The sequence below is a fragment of the Chenopodium album genome, chromosome 13 (genome assembly GCF_948465745.1).
Source record: "Chenopodium album chromosome 13, dcCheAlbu1.1, whole genome shotgun sequence".
Taxonomy (NCBI): Eukaryota; Viridiplantae; Streptophyta; class Magnoliopsida; order Caryophyllales; family Amaranthaceae; genus Chenopodium; species Chenopodium album.
Genome location: NC_137846.1, coordinates 7,601,192 through 7,614,318, shown reverse-complemented (window position 1 = coordinate 7,614,318; position 13,127 = coordinate 7,601,192). Strand labels below are relative to the sequence as shown.

The 13,127-nt window shown below is 29.7% G+C and overlaps 1 pseudogene; it reads left to right on the top strand.

The window, feature by feature from the left end:
* The first annotated feature begins 10,675 nt into the window (after positions 1–10,675).
* Positions 10,676–11,179, top strand: LOC145575130 (agamous-like MADS-box protein AGL80 pseudogene; annotated as a pseudogene).
* Positions 11,180–13,127: the final 1,948 nt, after the last annotated feature.

The following is a 13,127-nucleotide window of genomic DNA, read 5'->3' as shown; positions in this document are numbered from 1 at the left end:
AATTAGAGGACATTTTGAAAGAAGAATTACAACAACTAGAGATCCAAATGAGTTTGGTATCAAAACTCTAAATCCACAACTCATTTAATATTGAGACATTCATCAAATAATTTTTATTCATTAAAAATATTTGTAAAAAATATTATATTTTCTTTAGGTATATTTTGATTTTAATATTTTATATTTATAATCAAAATTAAGTTTTGATAAATTTTATTATTCTTGACAGAATTAATCTAATTTCTGAACAAAATAATGCTATTCCTGACTAATATGATTTATTCCCTGATAAAAATCACTTATTTCTTGAATACTATCTCCTAACTGTCTTTTGTTTTTCCTGATAAAATTAATCTAACTTATACAAAAACAAGCATGTATACCTAACTGATAATATTAAAGAAAAGAAAATATATACATATATAAATAACTGTAAAAACAAAATTTATCAACCAAAACAAACCTAATATTTAACTACAAAAAGGAAATATATATGTAAAATAAAATTATCTAACTATTGTCTATGTTTTCTTGTTCTTCCATTTCCTTTAGTTTCTGCTGCTCCAACTTGTATCTTCTCTCTTTTTCTTTCTCTATAGCAGCTTTTTGCTTCTGATATTGAGCCTCAAGCTTCTTCCTTGCAGGCTGAGCTTTGAAAATTTTGTCTTTGGTAATAGAGAAGGCAATGCAATCATTCCACAATTTCTTGCGTAAAAAATTATCTTCTCTATTAACCAAATCATAACCTATTCATCATCTATACAACTTCCGATTTTGCTTCTGCAAATTTATACAAAAATAAGAACACTAAAAAATAATTAGTATAATCACAACAAATATCAAAAAAAAAAAAAAAAACCACTTACAAGTTTTAAATCAAGAAGTCCTCCATCTAGTCCAGTGTACTTTTGCATACACATTAATGCAAAAAGCCCACAATCATAATTTTCTATGCTCATCTTCCAAGAAAAAGATGGAGTATGCCATGGCAAATTAGTAACCTTTTTTGCTAATGGATGTTCATTCTTTTGCAAATAAATAGAAACAGCTCTAATCTTTAATATATATATATATATATATATATATATATATATATATATATATATATATATATATATATAAGCATCTAAAAGTGTAATTTTCAATAAACAGAATGAGATAGTTAGTTTACAAAACCTTACCAAATATTTATCTATTCCATTCAAATGACTTCGATCAATATCGGTCCTGTTATTTATCCAATCTATACGTGGAGTTATACCAGAAATAAAATTGAAAACCATCAGAGTATAATGATTATTGTACCAAATGGGAAAGGTTATCTACAAAATAAAAAAACAAAATAAGTTAAACTATTATATCTTATAGACCAATACCTGATATAATTCATCTAATATCTGACTAAAACTTCCTAATTTCTGACTTTTAGATTTTTATGCCCGACTAAATACAACGTTATATGAGATGAATTATCTAATACCTGACTAAAGCATGATAATTCCTGAATAATAATATCTAATTCCTGATTATAATAATCTAATTCCTGAATAAATATTGTAATGTTTGATTCCTGACCTATATTATGTTAAACTACAAAATCTTAAATCCAAAACTCTAACTCTAAGACTGTTTAATTCCTGAATAAAATATTATTATGCTTGACAAAAATAGATTAATACCTGACATAAGTTATCTAATATCTGACTATAAAATGTTAATATCTGAGTTAGATGTTATAATCCCTTACAAAAATACACCACCTGACTTAGATTGTCAAATTCATGACTAAAACTTTCTAATTCCTGATCAATATAATTTAATTCCTGATTATAATAATCATATTTCTGACTTAAATTGTTATGCCTGAAAAAATACAACAATACCTGAGATGGATTCTCTAATATCTGACTAAAGCATAGTAATTCCTGACTAATAATATCTTATTCCTGATCATAATAATCTAATTCCTGACTAAATATTGTAATGTTTGATTCCTGACCTATATTATGTTAAATTTAAAAATGTTAAATCCAAACTCTAACTCTAAGACTGTTTAATTCCCGAAGAAAATATTGTTATACATGACAAAAATAGATTAATACCTGTCTATAAAAGCTAGTACCTGAAAATAAAAATATATTACCTGAGTAAAACAAGAAATAAAGTTAAAAACTTACCAACTCTACTTCAGCTATTTTGAACGTTGGAAATCGTTTAACCCACTTATCAATGGAAACATAAACATCTTGAGCATCATGTTTTTTCAATTCTAAATCAAGCTCCTTTTTTGTCAACTGATCCCTAAACTTTGCATATTCTTCTGGATCATTTTCCAAAGAATTCAAATTTTTTCCTGTTCTTTGATGTACTTGACTTGTTTTTTTTTTATATTTTTCTCTCTTTGTTATATATCTCTGTATAGTCTCCTACAATACAAAAAATTAAAAAATACATTACGTTATATAAATAAAAATTCCAAAGATAATAAGTAAAGAAAAAGAAAAAACATACAGCAACTCCAGTATGAAAAACAAATTTTTTGTACTGAAAAATATCTCTGTCAGTTATTTTGCTCTCTTCAATATTCAGCACAGAAGCCCAAGCATCATGAATTGCACTATTAACCTAGACAGAGGGATGCAGTGAACAGAACTCCTCTTTTACCAAAATAATATCGCTTTGGGAAATATCTTCAGTGGTAAATTAACAGATAACAATACCAGTATCTTCCACATACCGGCTGTTGTTACGCGACTTAACTCCCTCGTCTTCTCCTATAGGATCTAACTCTTTCTCCTCGTCATATTGCCTAAAAAAGAGAAAGTCACACATATATCTTTCATGCTCACTTAAATTTTTCAGATGCAGAGGCTTATTTTCCTGCAAATCCTAGAGATAAGAATTTCTCGATTTTGAATCGGAATCTTATCAATAGGGGGATATACCCAATCTGAATCACCAGCTGCTTCCAAATTAGCCTACAATTCCAAATGCTGTTTATCTATTAAATATTGCCATCTCTCAACCCTTTTTTCAGCATATGTATCAGCAGCAATAAAGGTAGTTTCAGGTGGATCATTTGCACCAGTAGAAATTTTGTCTACATCAATTAACTGAACGTGTGTTTTAGGAGGCTGAATTCCTATTTCCATAAGCTAATCTTGAGACAAATCAACAGCAGTCGGAGGAGTAGGAGTTTAATCTATTAGAATTAGGTCAGCATTAGGAGCAGTAGGAGATTTTAAAACTGCAGTTGGAACAGATTCCTTTGCAATAGATTCCCTTGCAACATATTTACTTCTCAATAAATCTAAAACTGTAGTTGTACCTCTAGGCTGAGCTTCCTGCATTAAATATAAAATGTATTAAAATCAAACAAAAGTAATCTAAATACAAACAATAATAACCTATACTAATATAATATGAATCCTGAATTAAAAATTCTTATTACTGACAAAGGTAATCTAATAGTTGAATGAATACATCTTTTTCCTGATAAAAAATGTATTTCTTTTAAAAATAAGTTAATTTCTGATCAAAAAAAGTTATAATTCCTGACTAAAGTATTCTTATTACAAGTAAAAATAATCTAATATCTGACAAGAACAACTTTATTCCTGATTGAAATAATTTACTTCCTAACAAAAATAATTTAATTCCTGCCCAAACTGATCTAAAACCTGCCTAAAATATTCTTATTCCTGATATATTTAATCTAATTTCTAACCCAACCAATTTTATTGCTTTCAGACATATTTTAATTCCTGACAAAAATATTTAAATTGCTGACAAAACTTATATAATAAATGACAAAAATAATCTAATTCCTGACAATAACAAACAAACAAATTTATGATAAAATGAATTTTATTCATAACAAAATAAATCTAATTTCTAACCAATATATTTTAATTGATGAAAAAAATAACATAAAAAATTATCTGATGCACCTCATCAATAGGTAAATGATGTTCTTCTGTAACTTTACTATGTATTACATCATCAGATTTAGTAAAAATCTGAAAACATATGTATAACAGAAATAAAAAATATATACATTTATTTATATAAAATATCAAATTAAATACAATAATTATTTTAATAAATTATTCAAATAAAATACAGATATTAGACCTTAGATGTGATGTCATCATCCTTGTCATTTTTTCTTTCTTTTTCATTAGTTACTGGAACTTCTTCTTCAGTAACTTCAGCATTTTGTTCTTGGGATGGTAGTAAAGATGATTGAGGAGAAGGAGGAGTAGGAGTAATTAATTGAAACTTTGGCATAGAATCAGCTCCCGTGGAAAAACTCTTACCTTCTTGCACAACCCTAGCTTAATTATCATTCAAACCAGCAGAATAAAATTCATTGAATCCCCTGGCTTTCCTTGGTGTTCTAGGAGGTGATGTTGAAGTTTCTAATGATCCTGTAACCAGCTCATGACCAACCATGGTTGTAGAACCAAGAACACCCTCCCCACCAACTGAGCTAACCATATTTTCTGATGGTGATGTGTCAGGTTCAGAATATACAGCAGCAGCTTCTACACCAACTAAAACAGCAACATCAGTTCCTTTGTCAATAGCTGCAGCTTCTACACCAACTGAAACAACAACATTAGTTCCTTGGTGAATAGTCAAGACGTTGCCTTCATCTGTATTTTTCTCTGGTATATCTTCAGGCATACCACTTTCAGGTATATCAGTTTCTTCTTCTACATTGAATTCTTTTACTTTATTAGCATCCTCTAAATTATCTCTTTCAGGTATATCTTGACTTTGGTCTTTCTCCAAATCAAGATCAGCAATTACATTATTCACCTATATAAAATCAACATTAATATCAAACACAAATCTTAAATTAATTTCATATATAAAATGATGATAAAGGTAATTAAACTTACAATTTCATCAGGCTTAGGCTTAGGCTTAAGATCAAAATTATCCAAATCAGTGGCTAACTTTTTGCTCTGCATAGCACCTAACACTATTTCATCAATTTTTGCTAAGAACTGAGGATTGGAATATACATCATCTTCTCCTTGAGATTGAGATTCTTGTGAAGTTTTTATTGCTTCATCCTAATAGCAAAGTGAATTTAGTTCTCTGATACGATCTTCAAGTCACAGCCAAATTTCATCATTTTCTTCTTCACAGCCTAATAAAAAATAGATTAAAGAGTGAATGAGTAAATATAATAAAATATCCTACCTACAAGTGAATTACAACATTTTAATTCCTGATAAAAGTAATATAATTTCTGACTAAAACAATATTATTCCTGAATGAGATAACTTATTTCCTGACTAAAAAAATTCATTCTTGACTAAAATTATCATATTCCTGACTAACATTTTGTTATTCCTGATAAAAGTAATCTAATTTCTGACTGAAATAATGTTATTCCTAATTGAGATATAACTTATTTCCTGATTAAAATAATTTCATTCCTGACCAAAATTCTCATATTTCTGACCAAAATTCTCATATTCCTAATAAAAGTAATCTAATTTCTGACTGACAATATTAATGCTGATTGAGATAATTTATTTCCTGATATTAAATTTCTTACTCCTGATAAAACTAAACTAATTTCTGACTGCAATTAATCCTCATTCTTATTATATTCTATTATATTAATCACTTAATTCCTAACAAAAAGAGTTAGTACATAACAGCAGGTTATTCAGTATGAATTCTTGAATAAAAAACTTTACAAAATTAATAAAAAGATGAGATTTTAAACTTACATCAATATCCATTTAATCAATCTCATCATTAGTGGGGTACTTTTTAGGAATCCTGTACATTACATATCTAGCTTTGTCATCTTCAACTTTCAAATCAATGGTAGCAGATTGTACACCCTGACCTTCCTTATTTTCACCAGAATCTTCATCACTAGTATCTTCAAGTTTAAACTCAATGCTATCCAACTGAAAAGATTTTAGAAGCTCTTGTTCACTTTTCCCAGCATACTGTAGTGGTAATGTCTGAGGATACAATTTCACAGTACCGTAATTGATATTTTCAGCAACGGCTTTAATCCTCTTATTCAGACTTTCACAAGACCAATTCATTACAAATGGCTTCCTATCTAAAGTGGTCCCAAACTCAAACTTTTGCAAAAATTCAATTACAAATGCAACCAGACAACCATTTACTTGTTTTGATTTAGTTTTCAATACCTCTCCCGCCTTCTTCTTCAAAACAAAAGCCTGAAAGTCTGCTATTGAATCACATAACCAATCCATCACATAACCAGCCCAGTTGTAAGTCTTTATGAAACGTACATCTTCCAAAGACTTGATGATGTTAAAATTGGGGGACTTATCACCAATTGGAGCCAAAAAATTAGATACAACAAACATAACAAAGAGTCTCTTGAATTCATAACCTCCCTCTCTATATTTCTCAAACAATGTTTGATAAGTAAGAAAATTGACGTATGTCTTCTTCTTCTTACTTTGAACTGCTCTTTGAAAACCTTTTTCAGATTCATCACCAGTTTTCCTCTTCTTTTTCTTGTTAGTTTCAGAGTCACTTCCTTTTTCCAATTCATCTTCTATATCCAAACACAAAAACTTCCTCCACTCTAACTTCAAACTGTCATCAGGATTAAATCCTTTACTGTTTTTTGAAATCTCTTTCATAGCTAGATCAGTATAAGGAATACCCAAAACATCAGCAATATCAGAACTATCAACATGTGAATTGCATGTTCCTTTTTACAACCAATCACATTTATTGCCTTAGGATTATAATGAGTTACTATATAACCGTACAACTGATGGCTAATATTATCCTTCAAATTCATATGAAGCAATCCACCAAAATACATCCTTCTTTTGCTTATCACTTAAATCTTCCAGAATTTGACAAAGATGATTAGGAACAGATTTATTACCAAGCTCTAAGTCTGAAAATCATCTTCAGTAAGAGAACTGAAAAATTGAAAAGTAAAAAATGACATTAAAATTGAGAGCTATATGAAACATTCTTATTCATGATAATAATTATGTTATTCCTGAACTTAGTAATCTTATTTCTGAGCATAAATATCTTTTTTCTGACAAAAATAAACTCATTTTTGACCAAAATAATCTTATTCCTGATGAAAAAATTATTATTCCTAACTAATGTAATGTGTCACATATATATCTTATTGCTGATAAAAGTAATCTTATTTCGGATTGAAGAAATATTATTCCTTACCGATGTAATTTAAATACTGACAAAAAGAAATTAATTTCTGACCAAAAAAACCTAAATGCTGACAAACATAAACTATTATCAAAATAAAATAATCAAATTCAAGACAAGCTAATTTGCATATATATGATTTATCACAGAATAATAAGGTAATTTCTGATAGAAAAAATAAAATTCCTGACAAAGTAATTGTAAATCCTGACAAAAATAATGTATTATCAAATTACAATATAATAACCAGATATGGTATGTTTCCCAAGAAAAAAGATTCTATATAAAACAACAAGTACATAATGCTATGTCTTTTTGCGAATTAAATAGAAACAAAATTTCATACCTAACAGGTAGACTTCGTTTAAAACCAGGTTTAGGACCACGCTTCTTCAATGGAGGTTTTGAATCAACCCTACAGAACGAAATAATAACTTATAAAAATGGATTTTAAAAAAAACAGTATAACCTAAAAATAACTGAAATATAATAAACCTTTCAGCCATTGCAACTGTCTTCTGCTGTTTTCGTGCTTGTTTACTTCGTTTAACATAAACTTTGAAAGAAGAAGAATCTTAATCGACGGAATGTCAGCCATTAATGGAGTCGAAAATGATGAAAGTTAGGGTTTATATAAAAGAAGTAAAAATTAAATACATGCAAATAAAATTAAAGATGGAAAATGAAGTAGTGATCCGAATAATTCGGAAACGTGAAGTTAAGTCGATAGTAATGGAGTGTAACTGATGAAAATGGAGTGAGAATGCAGAAAACGTGGGTGAGAAGACGAAGGAGAAAGGCGGGACGTTGGGTTTGGGTTTTTTATTTTTTTTTGAAAAAAAAAACATGGTTATTTAAAGATCGGGCCGCGCGCGGGCTGAATTTTAAATAAACAGGCCGAGTAATAGAACGGACTCACATACACAATATTTTTTGTTTTCAAATTTACCATATTACCAATATTTTGGGTGCAATTGTATTAAAAATAAAAGAAAGTTAAGTATAGTAGCTACAATAGTAAAATAATTAACTTACCAAATTAGTATATGAATAGAACTACAATTAATTTGTGGATTAAGTTAATTATAAAGTTCAAATATTTAGAAAATATGTTGTAGTAGTCCGTATCTAATTTTTATGGGTCTTACTTAGAGATAGAAAAAAAAGGTGTGGTTATCTAAGCTTTGAATCCGTGACATCAGGGGTAAGTTTAGCTTTCACAAAATGCATCTACCACCAAGCTACAGAAACATTAGTGCTGATATATGGATCCTATATGATTTATATCCATTTATGATTCTTTGTTTTGGGACCCTGGGCAGCCGCCTCGGTTGCCCCGGCTCAGATACGGGCCTGGTTAAGATGTTACGATTATTAATAGTTAGTGACTTGTTTGCAATTTTAAATAATCCCTAGCTATTAGCTTAGCCATTGAAGCTGAAAAATGCAATTAGTTTGGTCAAGCAAATTAGTTTTGAATTAGCTTGGGAAAAAATTTGCCAAAAAATAAAAGAATATGTAAAATGAAATATAAAAAAGTTAATAAAGTAAGTGGGGTACATTTAAATAGTAAGCTAATAGCTAGCCATTAGAGTTCAAAGTTGCAAAAATGACAATTAGCTTAAAAGGCTTATGTGGCATGGCAAGTCAAGTAGAAAAAATTTACAATTTTATTGGAAATTCGTTTTTTTTTTTTTTTTTGGTCATTTGTCAACAACATTTTATGTATTTGATGCATTTTTTTTTTTTTCATATTTGTTAATGACACATTGAACAAAATTATATCTAATTATAAATGAGTTAAGAATATAAATAGTTCATTTTATGATATTCAATAAGACAATTCTAATAAATATGACAATTGTTTATAAAATATAAATCACAAAAATTAGTCAAATTAAAGTTTGTGATTAGTGTAAAATGTTTATAGTCAATAAAAAAGAACCAACGAAGTATTTTAGTATACATTTTTTGTTTAATGAAAACAGTTAAAATTTCAACTATATTACAAATACTCTGTAATATGTCCATTTAAGTATCTAACTCAGTAAAGTTGGCAAGTTATAAAAAGTGTTAATTTGGGTAATGGGCCAGGCTCACTAGAGTCGGGTTTGATCTAGTCTAAGTTTGAGTCATGCTAAATTAAGGGAAAAAAAAAGTCATGCTAAATTATTGGGCCCATATAAGTCGAGATATGATTGAGTTAATTTTGACACCTTAATATTGAATGATTTCTATGCTGAAATTTTGATATATTTCCCTTTTTGAAATTGTTTGGTTTGACACAAACTTTCATAAGTGGGCAATGTGGCTAGCCACATCGTGTGGCCAACCACATTTTTTTAAAAGAATAGTCGGGGTTAATACCGGGTCAGTCAAGGGTTACTCTCACGATCAGAGGTTACTTGGTCTAGGGTTACTCGGTCGATCAGGGGTTACTTGATCAGTCATGAGTTAGTTGGTCAGAGATTACTTGATCAGGGGTTATTTGTGTGTTAGCTGGCCACACACACGACGTGGCCAGCCACACAAAAGTTGTTGTTTGTTTGAACATCTAAGGTAATAAATCATGATGATTTTGTTTTATTTTAAAAAAGGTAATAAATCATGATGTGTTAAAATAAAAAAGTAATAAATCATGAAAATTAAGGATAATCAAGATTTGGATATCAAAAGGCCAACTTTTCTCTTCAAGTATTGTTACATTTAGAGTACTGAGTGTCCAACTCTATACATTAAAATGTTACCCCCCACCCATTATATACTGTCTATTTTCATCTATACAACCTTTAATTCGGACATTTGACCATCAATCAATATCTTTAATTTTACAATAACTATAATTATTAATAGTTGATAGAAGTTTTATAAAACTACACATTGAGACATCTTTCGAAAAGAGAGAAAAAAAACCTACACATTGACACAATTCTAGTTAATTACCAACACATCAATTTTTTTTTTTTTTTTTTTTTTTTTTTTTTTTTTTTTTTTGTACAAGTATATATCTTAATGAGAAATTTTGGTCAGTTTATTATGTACCTCATACAAAAAACATTTTCATGTCATCATGTGATATGTTGTGACGATTATTTCAATTTTCCGCATTATTATACTTTCGTATTAATGATTTTAATGTGCTTTAGTACATAATCAAAAATATTGATGATTAAAGTTATGTTTTAAGACGTTGTAAATAGAATAACTACTCGCATACTCGTATTATATTACTATGGGCCAAAGAGTATTATATATCTATTTATTTAATTATTTATTCATTTATTACTAAATTTATATTATATAAAAAATTATTTAGTTATTAAAATTTCTCACTTTTAAAAATTGGCCTATGAAAACAATGCTTTACCCTCCATCCAACATTCCAACCTCTATATATACCCTTTACTCTCTAGGGCAAAACACACTCACAAATAAAACCTCCCTAAATTTTTAGGGCCGAAAAAAAAAAATGGCTAGGAAAAAGCTGAAGCTTGAGTATATAACCAATGACTCAGCAAGAAAGGCAACCTTCAAGAAGAGGAAGAAGGGTCTTCTAAAGAAGTTGACCGAGCTTACCACCTTATGTGCGGTGGAAGGTTGTTTACTTATTCACAGCCCTTATGCTGCACGTACCGAGGCATGGCCAAGCCGGTCTGAGGCACGTCGCGTGCTTGAGAGGTTCAAGGACCTCTCCCCGGAGGATCAGGAGAAGAGAATGTTGGACCAAGAGGCGTATCTAAGGCAAAGGATCGCGAAAGCCAAGCAACTTTTGGAGAAGCTAAGGAAAGATAACAAGGAGAAAGAGATCACTCAACTCATGTATGAGTGTGTGAATGGTGTAAGAAACCTTGGAGAATTGAATTTGGAGGATAGGAAAGATGTTGTGTTGATGGCTAAGAAGATGTTAGAGGAGGTTGATGAAGAAATTGAAATTAAAAGCCTTGAGATTCATGAAGGAATTGATAATAATTGATTAGTATGCATGAATGTTTAATTAATTATTTGAGGGAAAATGCTTGTAATAGGGATCCACATCTATTTTCTTTGTTATGTGATTTACTCACAACTTGTTTGTTATGTGATTTTAATTTATATGCAAGGTCCCTATTAATTAAATATGCAAGGATTGGAGTATGATACTAAAAATTATGAACCATTTATAAGATTTTTAATTTGTAGTGGTTTTATTCTTTTAATAAGTTTTCATCTTGCTCTCAATTTTATTTCATGCTCAAAATTATAGATTTTTTTTTTAGTGTCAATGTAAAATATAATCTAAAGGGTATACAAATTGGCAATATGGGTGTAGAATTAATTTTTTTAAAATCCGTGATTCTAAGATGAACTCAACACATATATAACAGTATCGTTGGTGGAAGTAAGGGAATGACCATTTTATAAGAGAAGGAAATTTGGAGCTGAATTGAACTGAACTGATTGGAGTTGAACTGAACTGAACTAAAATTAAGCTAAGTGAACAGGCCCTAAGTTGTTACTTTAGGGGATGTCCGATCCCAAAAAAAAAAAAAAAAAAAAACAATAACAAAAGAAACCTATCATACAATATGAAAGTTAAAAATTGGTTTATCAATAATTCATGGTGAAAATTTTGTAGTAGAAATGTTTTCCGAACACAGATTTTATGAGTATGAAAGTGAGCTCAAATGCGAGTTACATTTGGAGATCGATTCTCTCAACTAGGGAGTTAATTTCCAAGGGAGCTGTTAATATTGGGGGTGGGGGTGAGGGTGAGGGTGAGGGTGAGGGTGTGGGGGGGGGGGGGGGGGTGTCATACTATTGACACTTTGAAGGATCATTGGGTTTTTCTCTCTCTTTTGATTTTATTTTACCACTATTAAAAATTTAAAAATTAAATTTCACCACCAACTAACGTATTTTATCCGTTTCCTTTTTTTTTTTTCTTAATAATTATTCTATTAAACCTAATTATTGAGTAATAAAATCTCATAATTTAGGAAAACAAAGATTAGGAAACCTAGCTAGCTAAAAGCCAGCAATTACTTTCAATAAGTATTATCTAATACAGAGAACATATGTAGCTACATACATTGAATTAATACTTTCAAAGTTTCAATCTACCTCGGTCCTCACTTATCCTTAAACAAAAGACTCATTTACCTTTTGCCCAAGTTTTTAGGATAGTAAATTATAAATAATAAGACGGTGCGATTTGGTTGATTAAAGATGAATATATTGATTAAAAGTGAATTTAAAAGAAAGCATATTGTAGAGTTTGATTGATTTAAAGTGAATAATCAAATTAATATAGGTGATACAAGATTTTTAATAATTAGGGATAAAACCTTTTTGATGAAACGAGACTTCTAATTATTTGAGGTATTAAAGATCCAATATACGCCATTTAAAGCTTCAATCATTTCCCCTATATAAGAGATTACCGAATATCACTCAAACGGTATAAAAAATAATTCATCTCTCAATTATTAACATTACTATTATTGTTAATATTCATATTATTTATATTTACTTAATTAGACTATAAAAGTTGGCCAATGAATATAACCCTAATCCCTCCAAACCTCTATATATACCTCTTAAGTCCTAGAGCAACACACTCACAAATACTCCTCTTACTTTGGTTAACACCCAAAACCTCCCTAGAGTTCTAGAGAAGAAAGATGCTTGATCAGGAGAAATACCTGAAGCAAAGGATCGCGAAAGCAGAACAAGTGTTGGAGAAGCTGAAGAAAATTAACAGGGAGAAGGAGATTACCAACATCATGTATGAGTGTCTTAATGGGACAAGGACCCTTGAAGGGCTGAATTTGGAGGATACCATGGATCTTTGTATGCTGGCTCGTAAGTTTACAAAGGAGATTAATGAGAGGATTGCTAGCCTTGAGAAGAATGCAGGAGATAATTGATTTGTATGCTTGCTT